Genomic DNA, 20323 nt, shown 5'->3' with positions numbered 1-20323 from the left:
TCTGAGGGAAGGACTTGATTCCTTCTGCTTAGCAGATCCGCTCTGACATTTCTTTCTCCCTGTACGAACCTGGTGAGAAGCCTTATGTTCCTTTCCTCTGACCACAAGAGGAGCGATCTCGCTGTCTCGTACAGGGAGAAAGTGAGTCCCCCCCTGTTTCCGAACGTAAGCCAGGGCTGTAGTGTTGTCGGAGTTGATCTGAACATATTTCCCTTTTACAAGGGGTTCAAAGGTCTTGAGAGCTAACCAAATCGCTGTTAGCTCCTTCTTGTTGATGTGCCAGGACACCTGATCCCCATCCAGGTGCCTGACACTTTCTTGCTCTCGACCCGAGAGTAGCTCCCTCCCCAACCTTTGTCCGAAGCGTCTGCATACAACACTAGGTTGGGGTTCTGAACCTGCAAGGAAAGGCCTTCCTTGAACAATAGAGGGTCTAGCCACCAACGTAGATCCTCCTTTATCTCTTGCAAAATCTTGAACGCAAAGTCCAGGCCTTGAGATTTCCGATCCCAGTTTCCTCGTCAGGAAGAACTGTAGGGGTCTGAGGTGCAACCTTCCTAGAGAAACTAATTGCTCCAGCGAGGAGAGTGTCCCCAACAGACTCATCCACTCCCTCGCTGTGCATACATCATTCTCTAGAAAGATTGCTACCTTCCCCAAACCTCGGGTTATCCTCTCTGGGGACGGATACGCCCGAAAAACCTGAGAAGCCATCAGAATCCCCAGTAGATACGCTCTTGACTGGGGATTAGCTGTGACTTCTCGAAATTCACTAGCAAACCCAGAGAAGCTTGCTAGATCCAACGTCACTCCGGTAAGTCCTCCAGACATTTCTCCTTGGATTTGGCCCTGATAAGCCAATCGTCCAAGTAGAGGGAAATCCTCACTCCCTCGAGATGAAGCCACTGGGCACGTTCTTCATCAGTCCTGTGAATACTTGGGGGGCCGTGGAAAGGCCGAAGCATAGGGCCCTGAACTGAAAAAACGTTCCTCCCACATGAATCTGAGATATTTGCGAGAAGAAGGATGGATCGGCACATGGAAGTAAGCGTACCTGAAGGTCCAGCGACACCATCCAGTCCCCGGGACGAAGAGCTGCTAAGACTGATGACGTCGTCTCCATAGCGAACTTCCTCTTCTTCACAAAGACATTCAGGGCGCTTACGTCCAGAAACCGGTCTCCATCCTCCTGAGTTCTTGGGAACTAGGAACAGACGGTTGTAGAACCCCGCTGAAAGAGGGTCTGAACCATCTCTATTGCCTCTTTCTCTAACATCAGCTCTACCGCTAGAGCGAGGGCTTGATTCATTAGTGGGTCTTTTGTATTTGGCCACCAGTGCCCTTGGAGTGGTCAAGGGTGGTCTCGAATAAAGGGAATGAGGTATCCCCTCTTGATGATCGCGAGGGACCAGTTGTCCCGCCACTTTCGTGCCCAGACATCTGCAAAGTTCAGAAGTCTGGCACCCACAGTTGTCTGGAGACACCCGAACTATTTCTTGGCCCTAATAGACCGGGAGAAGGTCCTTCCTCTTCTAGGTGGTCTCGAACCTCTGGAGGGAAGAAGAGCGAGACGAAGGTCCTCCTCGAAAGGGTTCTTGCCTACTTTGAGCCTCTTTCTTCGTCTTCTGCTGAAACGAAGGTTTTTGGAATTCTAGCCGAGCGAGCTAGCATATCCTGCGTCGCTTTTGCTGATAACGAGCTGGAGATATCGTTAATAGTCTTCTTGGGGAAGAGTTGCGGGGAAAGCTGTGAATACAGCAAGGAAGCTCTCTGTGCGTGAGAAACCGCCTTGGTAAGAAAAGAGCAGAAAAACGGCCCTCTTCTTTACCACTCCTGCACCAAAAAGTGAAGCAATTTCCCCGGAACCGTCTCTCACTGCCTTGTCCATGCAAGACAGAACTGCGTGGAGGTCTTCAGGCGAAAGAGTGTCTTGCTCTTGAGTCCTCTTAGCCAACACTCCCAGGGTCCAGTCAAGAAAGTTAAAAACTTCTAAGACTCGGAACATTCCCTTCAGAAGGTGATCCAACTCGCTCATACCCCACGTCGTCTTCGCAGAATTCAGCGCCGAGCGACGTGCGGAATCGACCAACGAAGAGAAGTCCGAGTCTGCAGAAGAGGGAAGAGTTAGACCCAAGGGCTCTCCTGACTCGTACCAGAACCATCTTACCCGTCAGCTTGGACGGGGGAAAAGAAAAAACTGTCTTGCCCTTCTCTTCTTTTGAAAGCAACCAGTCGTCAAAGTTCTTCATAGCCTTCTTCATAGACACTGTAGGCTTCATTCTTAACGACTGAAGACTTCTTAGCCGTATTGGTCGTTGAAAATAAGGACGGAGGAGACGGAGGAGCAACGGCCGAAAGAGACTCCCCAAAATCTTGCAAGAGGAGGTCTGTAAGTCTCTTATACGAAGAAAAACCGAAGCATCTTTGGGCAAATCTTCCTCCGAATCAGCAACAAATTCTTCCGAAGAATGACGTCTAGAAGCTCTACGCCCGGAGGAGAGCTAATCCTTGGAGAGCGCCTGTTCGGAGAGCGCCTACTAGGCGAGCGCCTACTGGAAGAAAAACCACTGGGAGAGCGCTTACACGGGGAGCGCCTACCAGGAGAGCGCCTACTTTGAGAGCGCCTACTAGGAGAGCGCCTAGTTGGAGAGCGCCTACTAGGAGAGCGCCTACTTTGAGAGCGCCTCCCAGGAGAGAGCCTACTTGGTTGAGCGCACCTGCTAGGGAGTTAGCGGCCTACTTGGGGAGCGTCCTAACTAGGAGAGCGCCTACAAGTGGAGGCCCGTCTGTCGGAAACAGATTCTAACTCCACAGAAGAGCGTCTGGATAAGGGAGAGCGCCTATCAGGCTCTCTGCGCCTGCTAGACTCTTGACGCCTGCCATCCTCAATACGCCTGCCAGGCTCTTGACGCCTGCCACGGGGAGAGAAAACATCCCCAGATGAATCCCTGTCAGAAGCGCGGCGCTTACAAGGCTCTGAGCGCCTATCCAATCGGGAGTGATCTAACGGAGGAGAAAACTTCCGTTGCCGCCTACCAGGCTCTTGGCGCCTACTAGGCTCTTGATGCCTACTAGGTCTCCAAGCGTCCGTCAAAAGGAGAGTGGCCACCAGGCGAAGAACTCTTCCTTCGCTCCTGACGAAAAACGAGGCTCTTGACGTCTGTCAAGCTCTTGACGCCTAACTGAAGAGGAGCGGAAATCCTGAGGAGAGAGCCTGTCTGGCTCCTTACGCCTTACATGCTCACAACTCTTGCTGGGAAGAGAGGAGAGCCTACTCGGAGAAAGATCCCGAGCTCCAGCCTGCACTTCTGACCTCCTACTAACAGGCTCAAAAGCTCTTCTAGCCAAAGGAGATTTAGCCGAAGGAACGTTCTTAGACTTCTTCACCGGAAAGTGAGGCGTCCTTCCGACGATGAGAAGTCCCGGCAATAGACTCCGCTAAAGACGCAATCTGCTGCAGACCCGCCAGGATACGCGCAGGAGATCTCTTAAACTCCTCTACAGGGGATGAAGTCCGAGAGCGAACAGGAGAAGCGTAACGGACGAAATCTTTGGTTCTCTTGCGTTCCACTTCTGGCTCTTCCGCGAAGGATTCGGGGCTGGAAGGAAGGGCGCAAGGATCCTTCCAGGGCCTCTTGAGAGGGCGAGACGACTCCGATGCGCTCCATCTACGCTGAGGAGAAGGCGACGAAGATGACAAGAAGCACTGGCGCAACAACTCCTCCTTGGTTCGATCCAAGCAGCCTGGGAACGAGCAACAGGAACTGCCAAGGGGACGCCTGACCGGTGGGGGTTCTCCCTAACCTTAACCCTTCCTGCGGCTTTCGACTTTCCTCCTCCACTGGGTCTGGGAGTCTGGAAGAGGTCTAGGCCTGGAAGCGTTAGTGAGCCGGTCAGACGCACCCTCCACTGCACTAGGGGCACTGCACTGATCACTTGCACTATCATCACTCTTACCTTGTCGAGAGCGAGCGAGGCTCTCCTTACTCCTGATCGAGGCTCTCCCAGAGCAACTTCCGAAAACGAATCTTCGGGTTCAAAGCTGGGCGCAGGGGCTGAAACTGGAGAAGGAACTACTTACTACAGGATTCTCAGCGTCAACTTCACTCACCCTCGATCTACTAGAACTCTTTGAAGAAGCCTTGCGCACCCTATCCTTCTCTAACTTTCTCACATAAGAAGAGAGAGCCTTCCAACCATCCTCATCCAAATTCTCACTCTCTTTGCAAGGGTTAATAAAAGAGCATTCATTCCCTCTACACGACTCACATACCAAGTGAGGATCTAATGCAGCTTTAGGAAGCCTAACTTTACATTCCTTCTCTGAAACAAACCCTAAATAAACTAGGTTTCTTAACTTCAGAATCATCCATGATTATAGATATGTAAGAGAAATCCAAAAGAAATCCAAAAACAGTCCAAAAAAGCGTATGCCAAGCCAACAACAAAGTGTACTTCACCAAAATCCAAATAAATCGTCGCAACGAGAACGAATTTTAACTATCGTAAGGACTGAACAACAGTGTTGTCCAGCCGGCGACAGAAAATAATCTGACAAGAAAGGGGGACTGGTTCTTACACCCGCCTCCCAGCAGCGGGTAAGGTAGATCACCTGACCTACCTGTAGCGTGTGCCGCGAGTTTTTGAATTTTCTGTCGTGACGTCAGAGACCTAAGCTAAGTATATATCTGGCAGGGAAGTTCATGTACAAAAAGGCTATCCCTACTTAAAGTTATGTTACAACCACGTTAAAACCAAGCAATGTACATAAGACAGCAACTGATTTGTTTAATACGTTATACATGTGGATATCAAGTACGAATTAACATTCAAGTATCAAGTACGAATTAACATTCAAGGTAAGTGGTAAGTAGTCAACACATTGTTTTAATAAGTGACTAGCAAAACATCTTGGTCTACAAGCAATTCAAAACACAGTTCCTCAAAATGATATTGTTATGATACAATAAAGTTTTTATGCATACTTAACCTGGCAGGTATATATATAGCTGTATTTTCTGAAGTCCGACAGAATTTAAAAAAAACTTCCGACACACGCAGTGGTCGGCCAGGTGGTTAGTACCCATTCCCGCCGCTGGGAGGCGGGTATCAGGAACCATTCCCATTTTCGATTCATAATTTTTATTTCCACTGTCCCCTGAGGGGAGGTGGGTGGGTACTTGAATATATATATATCTGCCAGTTAAGTATGAACAAACTTTATTGTATCATAACATATCATTTTGCTCATGAACTTAACCTGTCAGATATATATATATAGTTGAACCCCACCGTTGGAGGTGGGAAGGGACAGAATAGAAGGATTTTGGGACACAAATGCATGCAGATGATTTACATCTTGGTTCCACCTGTTAGCATAGCCGACTTCGTGATTACTGTCACCCAAGTCTGCTTCTGCTTTACTAGAGTTGCCAGCGAGGTAGAGACCTATAAAGCTGGTGCACTCCAGATGATCTGTCAACGGGGCGTGACCACAATGTGACGAGGACATATTGACCATACCATGAGGGCTAAGAAGTAACAAAATAAATATATATATATAATTTATATTATATCAGCCAACCTGACCAACCTAGCCAAAGTTTAATGTGTGTTACCCAAAAAAAAAAAAACTAAAGCTTCAGAGTTAAGAAGGGTCGCCGTTGTCAGCGACTCCACCCAACTAAATTAAGAGCTCTTCCTAACCATTTGTTTTCTACAGGATAGGATTAGAGGGTATCTTCTTGCCCCCAAGATTGTGTTCTGCAGATCACGTATTGGCCCTAGCGAGCAGGGCACAGATCTCATATGCCATCTTCACATCTCGGCAGGATTGCTATGTCAAGTGAACCCAGAGTTTGGCTTCGCTACAAAACTATGGTTACCTCAGGATGTTGCTGAGTGGCCATGCTCTGTTTGAAAATGCGTTCCGAGGCCAGCGCCCTCACCTCGGAGACATTCAGATAAAAAGAATTTCAAATCTTTGTGCAAACACAATTGAAGGAGCATTTTTTAAGTTTTTTTTTTTTTTTTTTTTTTTTTTTTTTTTTTTTGAAATTAAGAACTCTCCTTAACCCTTAAAACCAGGGTGTACTTCTTCGATATGGGCTCTAAGTCTGGTCTTTTTTCGGAACACTGCAGATTGCCCCGACTGACTTCGACTTTCTTGATTTTAAGTAGAATAAAAACTTGAGAGACCTGACAGGGCACAGGACCTCTCTCTGGCTCCTCCCCACTAACTTGTTTGCCATCCTTTGCTTCCAGAAAAATGCCTGGCCCAAGGGACAAAAGGGTTTCCATTCTTAGGCCATAACGAAAGGCTTAGAGAGCGACACCTCCATTGTGTTCTCTAAAGCCAAAACTTGTGAACGGATGGCTTAAAATCTCACTAACCCTCTTTGTCCCGTATCTAGGGTGGGTTATGAAGAAAGGCCTTCCTGATCACATACAACGAAATGTTAACAGGCAGGAGAGGTTCGAATGCTTTGACATCAAGAACGTCAGACTACGTCATAACGGTTTCATATTGCAAAGCTTCGAATCCGGTAAATGCCACAGTCTGTACTAAAGTCCAGGTTGAACGACCAGTTGACCAGTCAGACGAATCAAGGACAGCAAGGCTGTACCGCCTGAAGACCAAAAGGCACTATGTTCTTAGCTGAATGGAACGAGTGTCCTTGGACTGCCTGGGCGATTTCAATCTAAGCAAACCTTGGGGGTTGTAATCAACGCAACCCAACGTCGTCGCCGCAATCGACTTCGTCAATAAGAAACTCAGGGCTACTATATGTTCCGCCTGGATCTCGCCACGGAGTGTCCTGACGCCGAGACAAACAGGCGACACAAAAAGTAGATGGTGATGCTAGAAATCGAGATTACACCCAGAACCTCAATGATCGTGGAAGGTCTTTGTTTGTTTGTTTGACAGATGCAAATCTGTCAAACAACATTCTCTGTTTGTCTGTTCGCACTGGCAAATTTTCAATTTTCAAAACTCTCGGCAACCGCTTAGAACCACTGGTTAGTTGGCAGGTTGATCTCCCCCACGTTCCCGGTGGCGCTGGTACTTGGAACTAGTATTCCCGTTTTTCCTCCAGATTTTCCTTTTTCATGAACCCTTGTCTCCTGAGGCGGAGGAGGGTGGGATTTAAATTATATAGACCTGCCAGGTAAGTATGCATAACAAACTTTATTGTATCATAACAATATTCATTTTTATGCATGACACTTACCTGGCAGGTATATTATATAGGCTGATTGACACATTTGGAGGTGGGTCACAGACAGCCATATCGGTCATAAGTTCAAAAATTAACTAATTTTTTTTAAATTATTTATTAAGTTCCTTACCTGCTAATGGTAGCTCTTGACTTCGTATGGTCCCTGCCGCTTAGGCCTGCTAAACCAAACCTTTAGTAAGCTCGCAACTAGGTATTGAAACCTGTTTGTTGAGGAAAGCTAACAACAAGGGTCGTGACCCAACCTGGACGTGACCAATTTGTTGACAGGAAACCCTAGCCCTCTCTTTACCAGGGGCATTCATGGCTAGGTATAAGTTAGACGCCACCTGAACCACCACAACAAAGCGAACGTTAACACATTACACGTTCACCATACTGAAGAGGAAATCACAACCCTCTCAGACAAAACCATAAAAAGAACACCACTTAAATAAAATGACAATTTTGTCGAAAATTGCATTTTTCCTAACTATACAAAACCTGAGGTCCTTTAAACCCAATAGGAATGGTAACTAGCGGTCAAGCTGGGACGGTGCGTTAAGCTTCGAACAAGGGGAGTAACGGTAGTTAACTGCTTGTCCAAATCGTGCGCAGCAGCCCGCGCGTCCCGAGAGGTGAAGAATCACTTTTTGCTTTAGGGCCCATGCAAAAAGTTTTGCAGAGTGAGGGTGGCATGATGGTGGGACCTATATGTTAAAGGACCTCAGGTTTGTATAGTTAAGGAAAAATGCAATTTTCGACAAATTGTCATTTGTTCCGATACGTAATACAAACCCTCGTCCTTTAACAATAGGAGACTCACTTCTTGGTGGGAGGAATCTGAGTCTTTTTGGTGAACAGACTGGTGTTCGTCCAACCCTGGAGTGCCTCCCTGGTCGTAAGAGCAAGGGAGGGATCCAAACCTCTGTCCGATTGATCGGGGTGTGCACCGCAGGATCAATGGTCAGACCTCTGGGCCAGTACTAAGAGAGAGGCAAGCGTATCTCTTCGTACCAGCAAGCAAGAACTTGTTCCTGTTTGCAAGAGACAATCATAAAATGATGGGTTTGTCTCAATTTTGGCATCCACTTCCTCCCCCTTGTTGGAGGAAGTGGTGGATATTTACTCCTATCCCTACTGAAAGGGATAGGATGGTGCTCTATTGAGTAGCTCACCTGCATCTCGTCCTTACCCAGCAGGGTGACGACCGTGTCCCTCTACCCAAAGGTAGAGGGAAGAAAAAGATGGGAAGAGGAGCCAGTCACACTTCTCATTTCCTCATCCTTCTTACGGTCACACCAGGACTCGATGCTGTTCAGCCTGCGAGGTCTGGGTTAACTACACAACGTGTTGAGCAACCACCACAGGTTCCCAAGGAAAAGATCCAAGGAACTGTGGGCAATATCCTGAAGGTAGAAGGAGGTGCATGCGGTCCGGTTGGACCAGGCGCCTGCCTTCATTACCTGCGCCACGGAGAAGTTCTTGCGGAACGCGAGAGAATGATGAAGAGGCGTCCACACTCATCCTGGGTGTCGAGTTTCTTCAGACAGCTCCGTCGCACCTTCACAGGACAAAGCAGCATAGCCTTCGTATCGGAGGCGGTGACGTCCATTAGGGAGGGTATTGTGAAGGACTCGAACCAATCGTCAGTTACCGAAGGGTTCTGAGTCTTCGCTACGAAGATCGGTTACGAAATCGAGCGTCACAAATCCCCATCCCTTTGTGCTTGACTTCTCAAGAGAAGTCATGCAGTTACCTAAGACGAAAAGAAGGGAATAGTCGTATGACCTATCCCTCTTCTCGACTTTGGTTATGTACAGTACTCATACTGACAAGCTATTAAGACGAAGTAATGATTGCTCTGGAACAACCGAACTAAGTCCACAGCATAGTTCGTAACTGACTCGGGCGCTCTGACAGCTGCCGACTGACTGGTTCGGAATCAGTAGAAGCAAGTTGTCCAAGCATCCGGGTAAGTCACGTGACCTTCGCCCTTTAAAGAGTTATGCTGAGAGACGAAACAAATAAAATATTTGTTAGTCACCGATGCCGGACGGCGCGGCGATGATTCTCTTAATGCATAAGCTTAAAAGGCGAAAGTCAATTGCCTTCAAAGACCGAGGTCCCTGATGGCAAGAAATCTCATAGACGTTGAATCTCAGCTAAGGAGAAACAACACTATGTGACGTTGAAGACGAAGGTAGGCAATGAATGCAACCTACGTCTTCCAGCTGAATCGAGAGAAGGAATCTCAAGATTCTAAACCTGTGCTTACAAATGACTGAAAACGCTAACCGCCATTTCATTGCTGTCCGTTGTGCAATGAAACGCGCTTCTTCAGTAATGAAACACAGGGGAGAGCCGCTTGAAGAACTGCTTCTCATGGGCTGAACGTTTGGAAGTAGAGCTGGCAGGTGTGGGAGTAGGCGATGTCTTTCAATACATCTGCTAATCCAATCCGGGGTGAACAATGAACAATTGTACACCTCCGAATACAAGAAATATTTTGAGGACAAACTCAGATTCCGCAAAAATCATTCGCATTATCGGGATACGATGCAGCAAGAGACTATTACAGAATTCTGTTACCGTGCGGTAAACAGAAAGATGAGAGTCGAATAGATATCTCTGTTTAAAATTCTCGCAATACCGAAGACGATGAATACTAGCGTTTCTCAGCAGTAGATGGTCATTCATGTATGCGAGAATCCCCGTTAATCAGAGACTTAAAAGTCCGTGATTGTTGGGCAGAGATACGGTTGTTATTCAATCAAAGCAGGTGAGAAAGACATAAACAACCGTCTATCTCAAAAGCGGCAGCTGATACCGAAATGCCTCGGGCAATTCAATACGCAGTAGCTGTCGCTGACTCGTCATCCTGAGTTGCCAAGTAATCCTTTCCACGAAGGAATGCGTTCGGCTAGAACCACACCGAGCATAAAAGATATGCTCGAGCAATTATATTTAAGCGAAACGAATTTCGGTAAATATAAAAGCTTAAATGGTGTTGTTGTGACAACACCATAAGTATATAAAATTGAAACTGGAAACTCCTGGGAGGTTGCAGGCAACCCGGGTTGCAGTTCAATTAGAATACTTTTCGTCTAAGTCGCAATCCGTAGAATAACCAGGATATGCGCCTACCCCTCGGACCATTCAACTGCTTAGCAGAATCATGTCGCGAGGTTAATATACGTAGTATATTTGTAGGATTCTGAACAACGATCTCCATCCTAAATTCTTTCCTTCAAGAAAACAAAATAAGGATTGGAGATCGACCACCTTCGTTCTCTTATTGAAAGAAGTGAAGGAGAAGTCTTCCTCGAAGGAAAGCTTCAATGGTGAACAGAATACTAAGACGATAGTTCCAGCCAAACTGGATATTCCCGTCCGTTCTTCTCTATTCCAGGTTGGTCGCCTACTGTGAGATAGTCTTCTTTCAGCAGCAGTCTTCTTCCTAATGCTAGAAATTCCAGGAATTCGAGCATAGGCGAGGTTCCCGATTATCGTGTAACATATCGGGGATTCTCGTCTCGCTCACTTTGGACCGTGGTCTCGCCTCGCCTAATGTTTTGGAGATCGTAAGAAACTCTAACACTCTGAATGCGCTAGAAATTCCGTAGAATTCTAAGCAGTCTGCAAACCCCGAAACCCCACCGAATTCGTCAAACGATATCGGCTGGTGGGTCCTCTCGATTCCCGTAGAAAATCGAGAATGGGGCAGGATCCCTCCTCAACGACCGGGGCTTACGTCAGTAGGACCCGAAGGTCCCCCCTGGTAGCGCAGTCCCCAACGTGGGATCCTACAGAGAAATCTCTGTAGGATCCTTCCCTTTCCCTCGTAGCCGTAAGGAGAGAGGGAATGGGGGAGGGGGAATTGGAATTATCTCGCTCGCCTTCCCAGTGGACTAGCAGTTGGAGAAGAGTAGGAGCAGCCATCGCCTTGCGGCGATGGCCTCTCAGAGTCTGGGAAAACGTCCCCGAGGAGGGTTTACGAACTCCACAACTAGGTAAGGGTCTGCCGCCACTGTGAACGTCGTCTGGGTGGGGCTGATCGACACCTGACAGGAGAGAGCCGATACCGTCCTCCGACTCATTCCAGTCCTCGTCGAGGTCGAAACCTCTCAGGAGGACCGAAGGAGTATTTAAATACGGTGTCCGAAGACACGTAGAAAACGCCGCTGTTGCAGTAGAGGAGGTGGAAGTAGCTTGATCGACCGGCCAGAACTGAGAGAGCCTTCTTGTCCGGAGACGAGAGACTCTGGTTCAAGACAGAATCGGCAAGCTCCGATCGCGGCATACCCACCGTCGGTTTGGGTTCCCTCTCGGGCCCCAAAACGACTCGAGCAGAGACATGGGCTCTGCTGTGGGAGCGGCGATCCTTCCCCCCGGTCGTTGTGCTGACGAATCAGTGCAATAACCTGGGTAAAGTTACTCTGAATCTCGGAAGTTACAGCGTCTTGAGGAGTAGGACCGTCCAGTCCCTCCAACAAGAGCAGCTCCCAGGACCCTCCTCCTTCAGAAGAAGGACCAGCAACAGATCCCTGACGGTTGCCTCCAATCACTTGCGCGTACGTCCTGGTTGGTCCTAAGACCAACCTGGCACGTGCGCGTCGTGACGGGATCGTGAGCGGCGCATCTCTCACGATCACTCCTATATACCTCGCTCTTCCTGGCGTATGCCGAGGAAGTTGAAGGTATCGGAGAGACAGAACTGACGCTCCCCCCTCTCCCCCTGACGGTCGCCTCCAATCACTTGCGCGTACGTCCTGGTTGGTCTTAAGACCATACGTGGCACGTGCGGCGTCGTGACGGGATCGTGAGCGGCGCACCTCTCACGATCACTCCTAGCTACCTCGCTCTTCCCGGTGTAGCCCGAGGAAGTTGAAGGTAGTGGAGAGACAGACCTGACGCTCCCCCCCCCGCTCGCTGGCAGGACCAGCGTACGTGGGGGGCTGCAGCCGATCACCAACCCGCGGTGGGGATCGATCTGCAGGCCTGGCCGTGCCGCTCACCTGTGGCGAGCGGCTCGACTGAGCATGTCGACCCCGGTCCCGTGCGTCAAAGACGAGCTGCTGCTGGTCACCGTATCCGCCCGGTCCCTGTGGGAGCGGCGGTCAGGTGACCTGCAGAGCTCGCTTTCGCCGTGAGACCGGTGAGCGTGGCCTCGCGGCACGTCAAACCGCTGGTACCAGCCGAGGCTGGTACCGTCGGTCAGACGGGTGACCTGGGGGACCTCTTCCCAGCCTCAACCCGTGGCCGGTCAGAGACCGTCACGTCCACCCGAGGTACCGGCTGGTCGCTGCGAGAGCGGCCGCTGGCCTGGCGAGAGTCACCTGAGCGGCTCTCGACAGTCTTCTGCTCCGTGCCTCGGTCATGACGCTGAGCGAACTCAGGCGTCTTAACTTTGGCTGCACGGTCACCCGAAGGAGATCGTACACTCGGAACTTCTCGCGGACGAGAAACCGAGCCGGTACCTGGCTTAGCAGCAGAGCTGCCAAGACCAGGCGAGGGTGTACCCGCGGTAGCCAGCACACCCTTGGTCCCCGTCTTCTTCTTCTTCTCAGAGGGGAGACGGGCCCCGTTCCCGAAGGAACAGGAGGACCAGCAGAAGAACCCCCCCGACACACCGGAATGTGACGAGCCCTTCGAAGTTCCCGAAGGAGTCTTCTTAGGGGGAATAAACAAAACCCGGTTACCAGCTGCGGTCCGCTGCGGAGAGCGGCCGCTGGCCTGGCGAGAGTCACCTGAGCGGTTCTCGCCAGCCTTCTGCTCCGTGCCGTGGTCTTGGCGCCGAGCGAACTCTGGCGCCGAAACTTTGGCTGCACGGTCTCCCGAGGGAGAGCGTACACTCGGGATCTCCCGCGAACGAGAGACCGAGCCGGAACCTGGCGTAGCGGCATCGCCGCTAGCACCAGGCGAGGAAGTACCAGAGCTAACCGATACTCCTCTGGTCCCCGTCTATCTCTTCCTTACGGAAGGGGAGACGGGCCCCGCTCCCGAAGGAGCAGGAGGACCAGCAAGGACCCGACCCCCCGTCCCACCGAGGTGGGACGGGCCCTTAGAAGTTCCCGAAGGGAGACTTCTTAGGGGGGGAGGCAGCCTTCTTCTTCTTCGGCTTATGGCCTTAGAAGTCGAAGGGGAAGAGGCAGCACAGACGAAGACGAAGATGACACCTTCCTCTTCTTCGTCAGCTCACGCAGGACAGTCGTCAGGTCCTCCATCCAGGCCGGAGTCGGGCCTATTGCCGAAGCAACACGGCCCGACTGCACCTGTCCGGAAGGACCTGGGACTGGGGAAGACACACCATGGGCAGGACCAGCATGGACAGGCGCAGGAACCAGGAGCGACAGGAACAGCAACCAGCTCAGGAGCGGCAGGAACAGCGCAGCGGTAAACACAGAAGGACAGCCAGCCAGTAGCGGGAACCACATCAGCGACAGGTACGGCAGGCCCAGCCATCGCCTCGTAGAATCATCGGCAGCCAGCGTGGTACTGGCGGCCGGTCCAGGGGCGAGCTGCTGGAACAGCGGGAAGTCTGGGGCAGGCAACACGAAGAAAACAAAACAGGCGGCGGCGGCATACCCCTCCTCGGTACGGCGGCGACCGGCCCTAGAAGCGGCAGACGGCGTCACCGACACAGCATGGGGAGTGTAGACCAGCGGGGGGGGGGGAAGCAGCATAAGCGGCCGTGAGGTTGTAGTGGAGACCACTCCAAGGTCACCGCCCCAGACCTCGCTAGACTCTGCAGCAGATCGTGGATGCTAGGCACGCCCTGCAGCCGCAGTGGTCCATACCTGTCCAAGGTCGTCTCCCACGGCTGTAGCACCTGCGGTAGCACAGACAGATTAGTAAGAGGGGTTCCCTCACGCACGGGGGGGGGAGACATGCCCCACCCCGAACGGAAGGAAAACCCCAAAAACAAAATACGAGGAAGCTGAGCGGGGGGGCAGGAAAGAAGACGAAGAATCGGATACCAAGGGAGTCGCGGGAGAGCTTTCCGACGACTTCCTGGCAGACCTTCGCTTCCCCTACCCCCGCACAGCAGTGAAAAGTAATATGAAAATGAAACAGAATACTGCACTTGCGATTCACTTCATAGAACTTAAAGAGGGAAAAATCAATTCCGTAAGAGCGGAAACTGATCCATAATAATATGATGCTATCATAAATATATATGAAAATGAACAATACTGCACTTGCTATTTTCACTTTCACAGCAATAAATCGTAAGGATTAATTCCCGGGTAAGAGCGGAAATTGATCCAAAATTAAATTTGATGCAATTAATAAATGAAAATGAAAAGAAAACTGCATTGCGAATCCACTTTCATTGCATTCTATTCATACAAAATAAGAGGCTCTTGCCGAGCGCAATCAAGCTCTCGGCAACGAACGCACAGGGCAAAAATATAATGAAAAAGAGTACTTACATCTTTCAATTACACACTTTCGCCCAAAATACATGACTCGGCGCGAGTGCGCCCGCCTCGGCACCGAGACATAATTCAAGGGTTCAATACATGAAAAGAGCGGAAATCGCCGTCTCTACGGCGATAAGCTCCATGTTGATTCATATTAGGTAATGAAAATGAAAACAGTGTACTTACAGTTTCATTTTCAAGTCAAACCAAACCATTAGTAGAAAACACAATATAAACAAAGCATACGACGATGAAGCGGGCAGAGAGCGATGACGAACACGTCCTTCACACCCGCGGCCGAAAGCAAAAGTGATTCTTCACCTCTCGGGCGCGCGCACGATCGGACAAGCAGTTAACTACCGTTCTCCCCTTGTTCGAAGCTTACGACCGTCCCAGCTGCCGCTAGTTACCTTCCTATGTTAAAGGACCGAGGGTTTGTATTACGTATCGGAACAAATACCTAGCATGTTAGTAATCTATCGAGACGATTCGTACGGACTTTTGCAATCCTGTAACGAACCTCTAGATGATCGTTACATTCTACGCCTGTTGTTATAATAGGCTCTTTCTCGTAAACTCGAGCAGGGACCGAGAGAAGAAATACTTCTTAAGATATGAGAGAGCTGTGGAATATCAGAGTTGATGTGGACCACTGTTCCAAAAACTCGTTTCGAGGACTGGAGGGACGACCGAATTGCATTTACTTCTTTCAGATTAAGATCCAGGACATCTGAAACACTATCCAGATGTCCGGCACCTCCTTTCTATCATGACGCACTGAGAGATGTTCAGAATAATTCCTAGATCCTGAATAATATTTCAGTTTCCCGGTAGTAAAAAACTGTGGTCTGAATTGCAGTCTATTCGGGGAAACAAACTTCTTCAGGAAGGAAATGGTCCCCAGCAAGCTCATCCATTCCCTCCCCGAGTATGCTTACTTCCCTATAAGGCTGCGCTTTGCCTAAGCAGGAGAGCATATAAAAGTGCAATGTTGCGGTAGACTCGTAGTTCTATACCGTGCGGTAACGAGCACCGAAAGGATTAAGAGATAACTCTGTTGAACATAGTAAGGCAAAACTAATGCAACGTTTATTCATTCACGTAAGAAATCCCTCAATCTTAGGCTAAAGTCCGTGATTGTAGGACAGAGATACAGTTAGTCAGTCAATCCGCAGGAGAGACGTAACCGCCAGCACAGAGATACGGTTAGGTCAGTCAACCCCCGCGCAGGAGAGAGAGACGTAACCTACCGCGCACGATCTGTTACTGGCTCGGTTGGAACTTGGACAGTCAGACACAGCAGCAGCCAGCAGCTTACGAACGTCGTCTCTTAACTTTATGTCTGGGTTGCCAGCTACCCTATTCTACGAAGAAGAAATAGGTCCGTTATTTTTTGAACAAACAGAGACTCTCAAGCTGGTATATTTAAGCGAAACAGAAAACGCTAAATATCTAGATGCGTTTGTGTCGTCAGAACACTACCATACAACGGTAAAGATAAATCGGAAACTCCTGGAAGGCTGCAGGGAGTGACGATTAAATGTCCTTAAAATAGTAGACAATAGACCTCTCGGTTGCCATCCGAAGAGGTAACTACAGCAAGTGTGTTTGATGAACTTAACCAACCAGTAGTAAAATAACGCAAGGCAAAAAAATTTTATTATATCACAATAAAGTTTGTTCATACTTACCTGGCAGACATATATATAGCTGAATTCGGAAATACAGCTACATACATATCTGACAGGCAAGTTTCATGAACAAAACTTAGAGAATCGAAGCAGACAGCTCAAGCTTCTTAAGATACTGGACATAAGCGTTCATTGACGTAGTCTACCAGTCTATTTCTTGTACGAGTCTGCGAATGAGGAAGGAGAGCTCTTCCGAACCTTGTCCTTATTCGCTTACGCAATATCAAGTAATGAGATGTTTGTCAATGAGAACTAACCCATTAACGGTACAGAGAGATATTTTGTCAATGAGGGGAGACCCACTTACTTGACAAAACGATAGTATATTGTCAATGGGGGAAAGTCACTGAATTGACAAAACGTAATCCAGGAAGTCGAGCCTTTTATTTTTCGATTCCCGTCTCAAACAAGGAAGGACAAGAATCCTGTTAAGAGACTGGGCTTACGGTAGGTAGAACGACGATGCTCAATCGGCATGGAAGTCTCGACTAGAAAAACTAACAAAATCTATCATCTGAAAAACCCTTTCAGATGGTCTAAAAAGCTTTAAATTTATTGGCAGTATGGCAAAGGAAGTCCTGTCTTGCGCTTTCCTGAAGAGCGTCCTTTTGATGAGTGCCTTTGCAAGAATCCTACTGAACGTTGCCGAAAATCCTGACGTTCAGGACGTCGAGCCTTTACATAACCCGTTAACTGTCTTATCTCAAAGTCTTGACTGAGGTAGAGAAAACGAGATCTTCCCTTGAGCTTTCCTTAACTCCATCCACCTTTGCGAAAAGCAATATAATATTGACAGAGACCTCTTGAATTCACGAAACCCGAGGTCTTGCTGGGTTTCGAAGACGAAGTTCTGTTCACTTTCTTGAGGCTCAAATCTTAAACAAGAGCTTGAAGAGTTCAACAGAAACATTTCTGGTGCGCGCTCGGCAGGCGTCCACTGGCGAGGACGCTCGGCGTCCTGGTGCGCGCTCTGGCGTCCACGTGGCGAGGACGCTCGGCGTCCTGGTGCGCGCTCGGCGTCCACTGGCGAGGACGCTCGGCGTCCTGGTGCGCGCTCGGCGGCCACTGGCGAGGACGCTCGGCGTCCACTGTGAGTGCGTCCTCCGAGCGTCCTGTTCAAGCCGATCGTCCAAATAAGCGTGCAGAAAAGCGTCACGCTCCTGACAGGCTTCAAACAAGCGAGAGAAACTGCCTTCTTTTTCCTATTTCTTGGTGGAAAGAAGTACAACGTGATCAGGCAACTTTCGCCTTCTTACTTCTCACTGAAACACATAACGAGGGAGAAGGGACGTGAAGCGTCCTCGTTCTATAAAGCTTCTTATAGGGCGCGAGTCCTTCCGAGAGCTCCAACCCTTGTGGCGGGGAGGACGCCTCGGAGGACGAGAAGCAATCCTTCAGGATTCGTGCATGTGCACGCACTTTGGCAGTCTGGGGATTTTCATCAGAAACTGCCGAAAGCACGCCAGATCGGTGGGGTTCCCTGTAACCCTCCTTCGGCTTTCGACATGCCCTCTCCCTTGGTTCTGGGAGTTCGACAGAGGTCTAGACCTAGAGGCGTTATAGGCCGATCTGACGCACCCTCCACTACACAAGGGGCACTGTCACTGCACTTAGCCACTTCACTATTGCTCTCTAAAGCAAGCACTTTCGATTCTAAGTTACGAATCGAAATAGTATAAGAGAAAGGGCAATAACCTCTACAGACACTGTTTTAGGGCCCGAAGGCAACATTACAGGGTTAGGCGTAACAAAAACAGAAGTAGAACTCTTCACAACAATGAAGGAGAGCGATCACCTCTCGCAGACATAGTCATAACCCGTAGGCCATACTACAGCGTTAGGCAAAATAAAGTCTACCGGAAGGTTAGCAGTATCACTACCCTGACTTTCGTAATTGATTAATTGCGTACATACTAAACAAACTTTTTCCTTACGGAATTAGACACGTTTTACTGATTAATTGCGTACATACGAATCATACTTTTTCCTTACGGAAATAGACATGTTTACTGATTTAATTGCGCCCCCCAAGTGCGGAACTACCGAAGCTTTCGGTAGCCACACCCCTATCTTTGCAGACAACACCCTCTGAAACTAGCCTAACTAGATTCAGATATCTTATGCAAAAATGAATCAAATTCAAATCAATTTAAGATAGCGTATGCCTAGCCACAAATCCAAGTAAATAAATTAAAAGACAATTAGGATACTTAGCGGCAAATGAAGTTTCCAAAATCCTAAGCCGGAGGTACTGAAAACAGGTGTTTTCAGTACCAGGCGACAGAAAATTTATGAATAGAAAATGGGAATGGTTCCTGATACCCGCCTCCCAGCGGCGGGAATGGGTACTAACCACCTGGCCGACCACTGCGTGTGTCGGAAGTTTTTTTAAATTCTGTCGGACTTCAGAAAATACAGCTATATATATACCTGCCAGGTAAGTGTCATGCATAAAATGATGAGTTATTTTACTAGAGTGAGTTTTGACAGGTATATTACTACTTAAAACACACTACTCTAGCCACGACTCTCATACCTTGTGGTGATCCATTCTGCCGCCCCCTCCCCCAAGAAAAAGATGCTTTCCCCCTCAATTACGCCACAACCTAAACATTCAAAAGACAACAGGTCACGTCAATATGTGGAATGCAATTTTAACAGGAAGGACTATAACCAGCTAGACAGTGCTTTACAATTACTCCTGGATATAAAAGTGCCCTCAGAGTAAACTAGATGGGCAGAGGATATCAACATAAAAAATTTATACTACCGTATACCTCACGAGTGCCATAGAAATAGACAAGTTTGCTCTTTCAAACAGAAGTTGTACAATTTAAATGTATGCTCTCTTGTAGAAGTTAAATTATTACCCCCTACAGATACATAGTAAGAGATTTAAAATCCTCACGACCAATGTTAAAACTCTCCAACATTAGAAAAGGGCTCAAAACAACACAGACAAAAGTTCAACCAAGCACAAGACATTTAAGCAAAACGCCACAAAATAATGAAGCAATGTAGATAAGTACAGTAAAAACCCATTACAAACTACTGTAATACTAAACTAATTCCTCAATATCATGGCTTTAGCAAGGTTGGCCAATTCCTGAATTCAAACTACCAAATCAGAATTATGATGGAGAAACCCTACAGCTCAGGAATAAAGTCATATCTCAAATGCTGACTTAACAGCAAAGGTAAGAAATCCACATTTCAAAAATACATCTCGGGCTGACTTACTGACAAGTGCTCAAAAAGGGCAGGAGTCAACAATGATGAGTAAAGCTGAATGGGGGTACAGAATCAATATTCCTTCCTCGTTAGGGGCAGCAAATTCAAGAGAATAATCAACTACCATTAGTGTCAACTACCATAGTCAAGGGAGTAACACTCCTAATTAGATTTTGTTTGTCCCAGAGCACAGAGTGTAAGGACAGTTAACATACTTGGAACATCTTTTGTCAATTTCACCAGGAAATTTGGGTGCATAAACTGAATCTTTTGTTGGGTTTTGGAATTAAGTCATTTGCTTCAAAAAGCTGGCTTACGTTTATTGCCACTGTTCATTTGGCACAGACTTTTACCTCTTGTCCCTTTATTTATTGCCCTTTTTAATGTGTTTCATACATTTCTGTATTCACTTCAGTAACAGGTCAATACTTTCAAGATGATGGAACCCCTTATATCCTACTATCATGGGGATTACAGTGAAAAAGTAGAGATTTTGTTGGAGGGAAAATACAAAACTTATGAAACGACGACTATATGTTCTAACATCTCCCATGACAGGGTACTGCTACAAAGTCTGATTCTAGAGTTGATAATATGATTTTCCTATGTTTTACTGTGTGTGTTTTGAATATTTCTCTATGCTCATTTCTGTGGTAATTTAGTTGGCTAGGAGTAGTTTTAGAGATACTAGACCCATTCTATAATGTATAATTATTGGGGACCACAGGTGGAAAAAGGTTATTTTTGGGTAGGGGGG

At 48.2% G+C, this 20323-nt stretch overlaps 1 protein-coding gene across 2 annotated transcripts in view; it reads left to right on the top strand.

The window, feature by feature from the left end:
- Positions 1-20323, top strand: part of LOC135211035 (NADH-cytochrome b5 reductase 3-like) — a 113274-nt gene that overhangs the window by 78231 nt on the left and 14720 nt on the right. The gene's annotated exons all lie outside the window — the stretch shown is intronic.

This window comes from Macrobrachium nipponense, chromosome 4 (genome assembly GCF_015104395.2).
Source record: "Macrobrachium nipponense isolate FS-2020 chromosome 4, ASM1510439v2, whole genome shotgun sequence".
Lineage (NCBI taxonomy): Eukaryota > Metazoa > Arthropoda > Malacostraca > Decapoda > Palaemonidae > Macrobrachium > Macrobrachium nipponense.
Note: the sequence above shows the minus strand (reverse complement) of the source record. Positions and strands in the feature narration are given on the sequence as shown.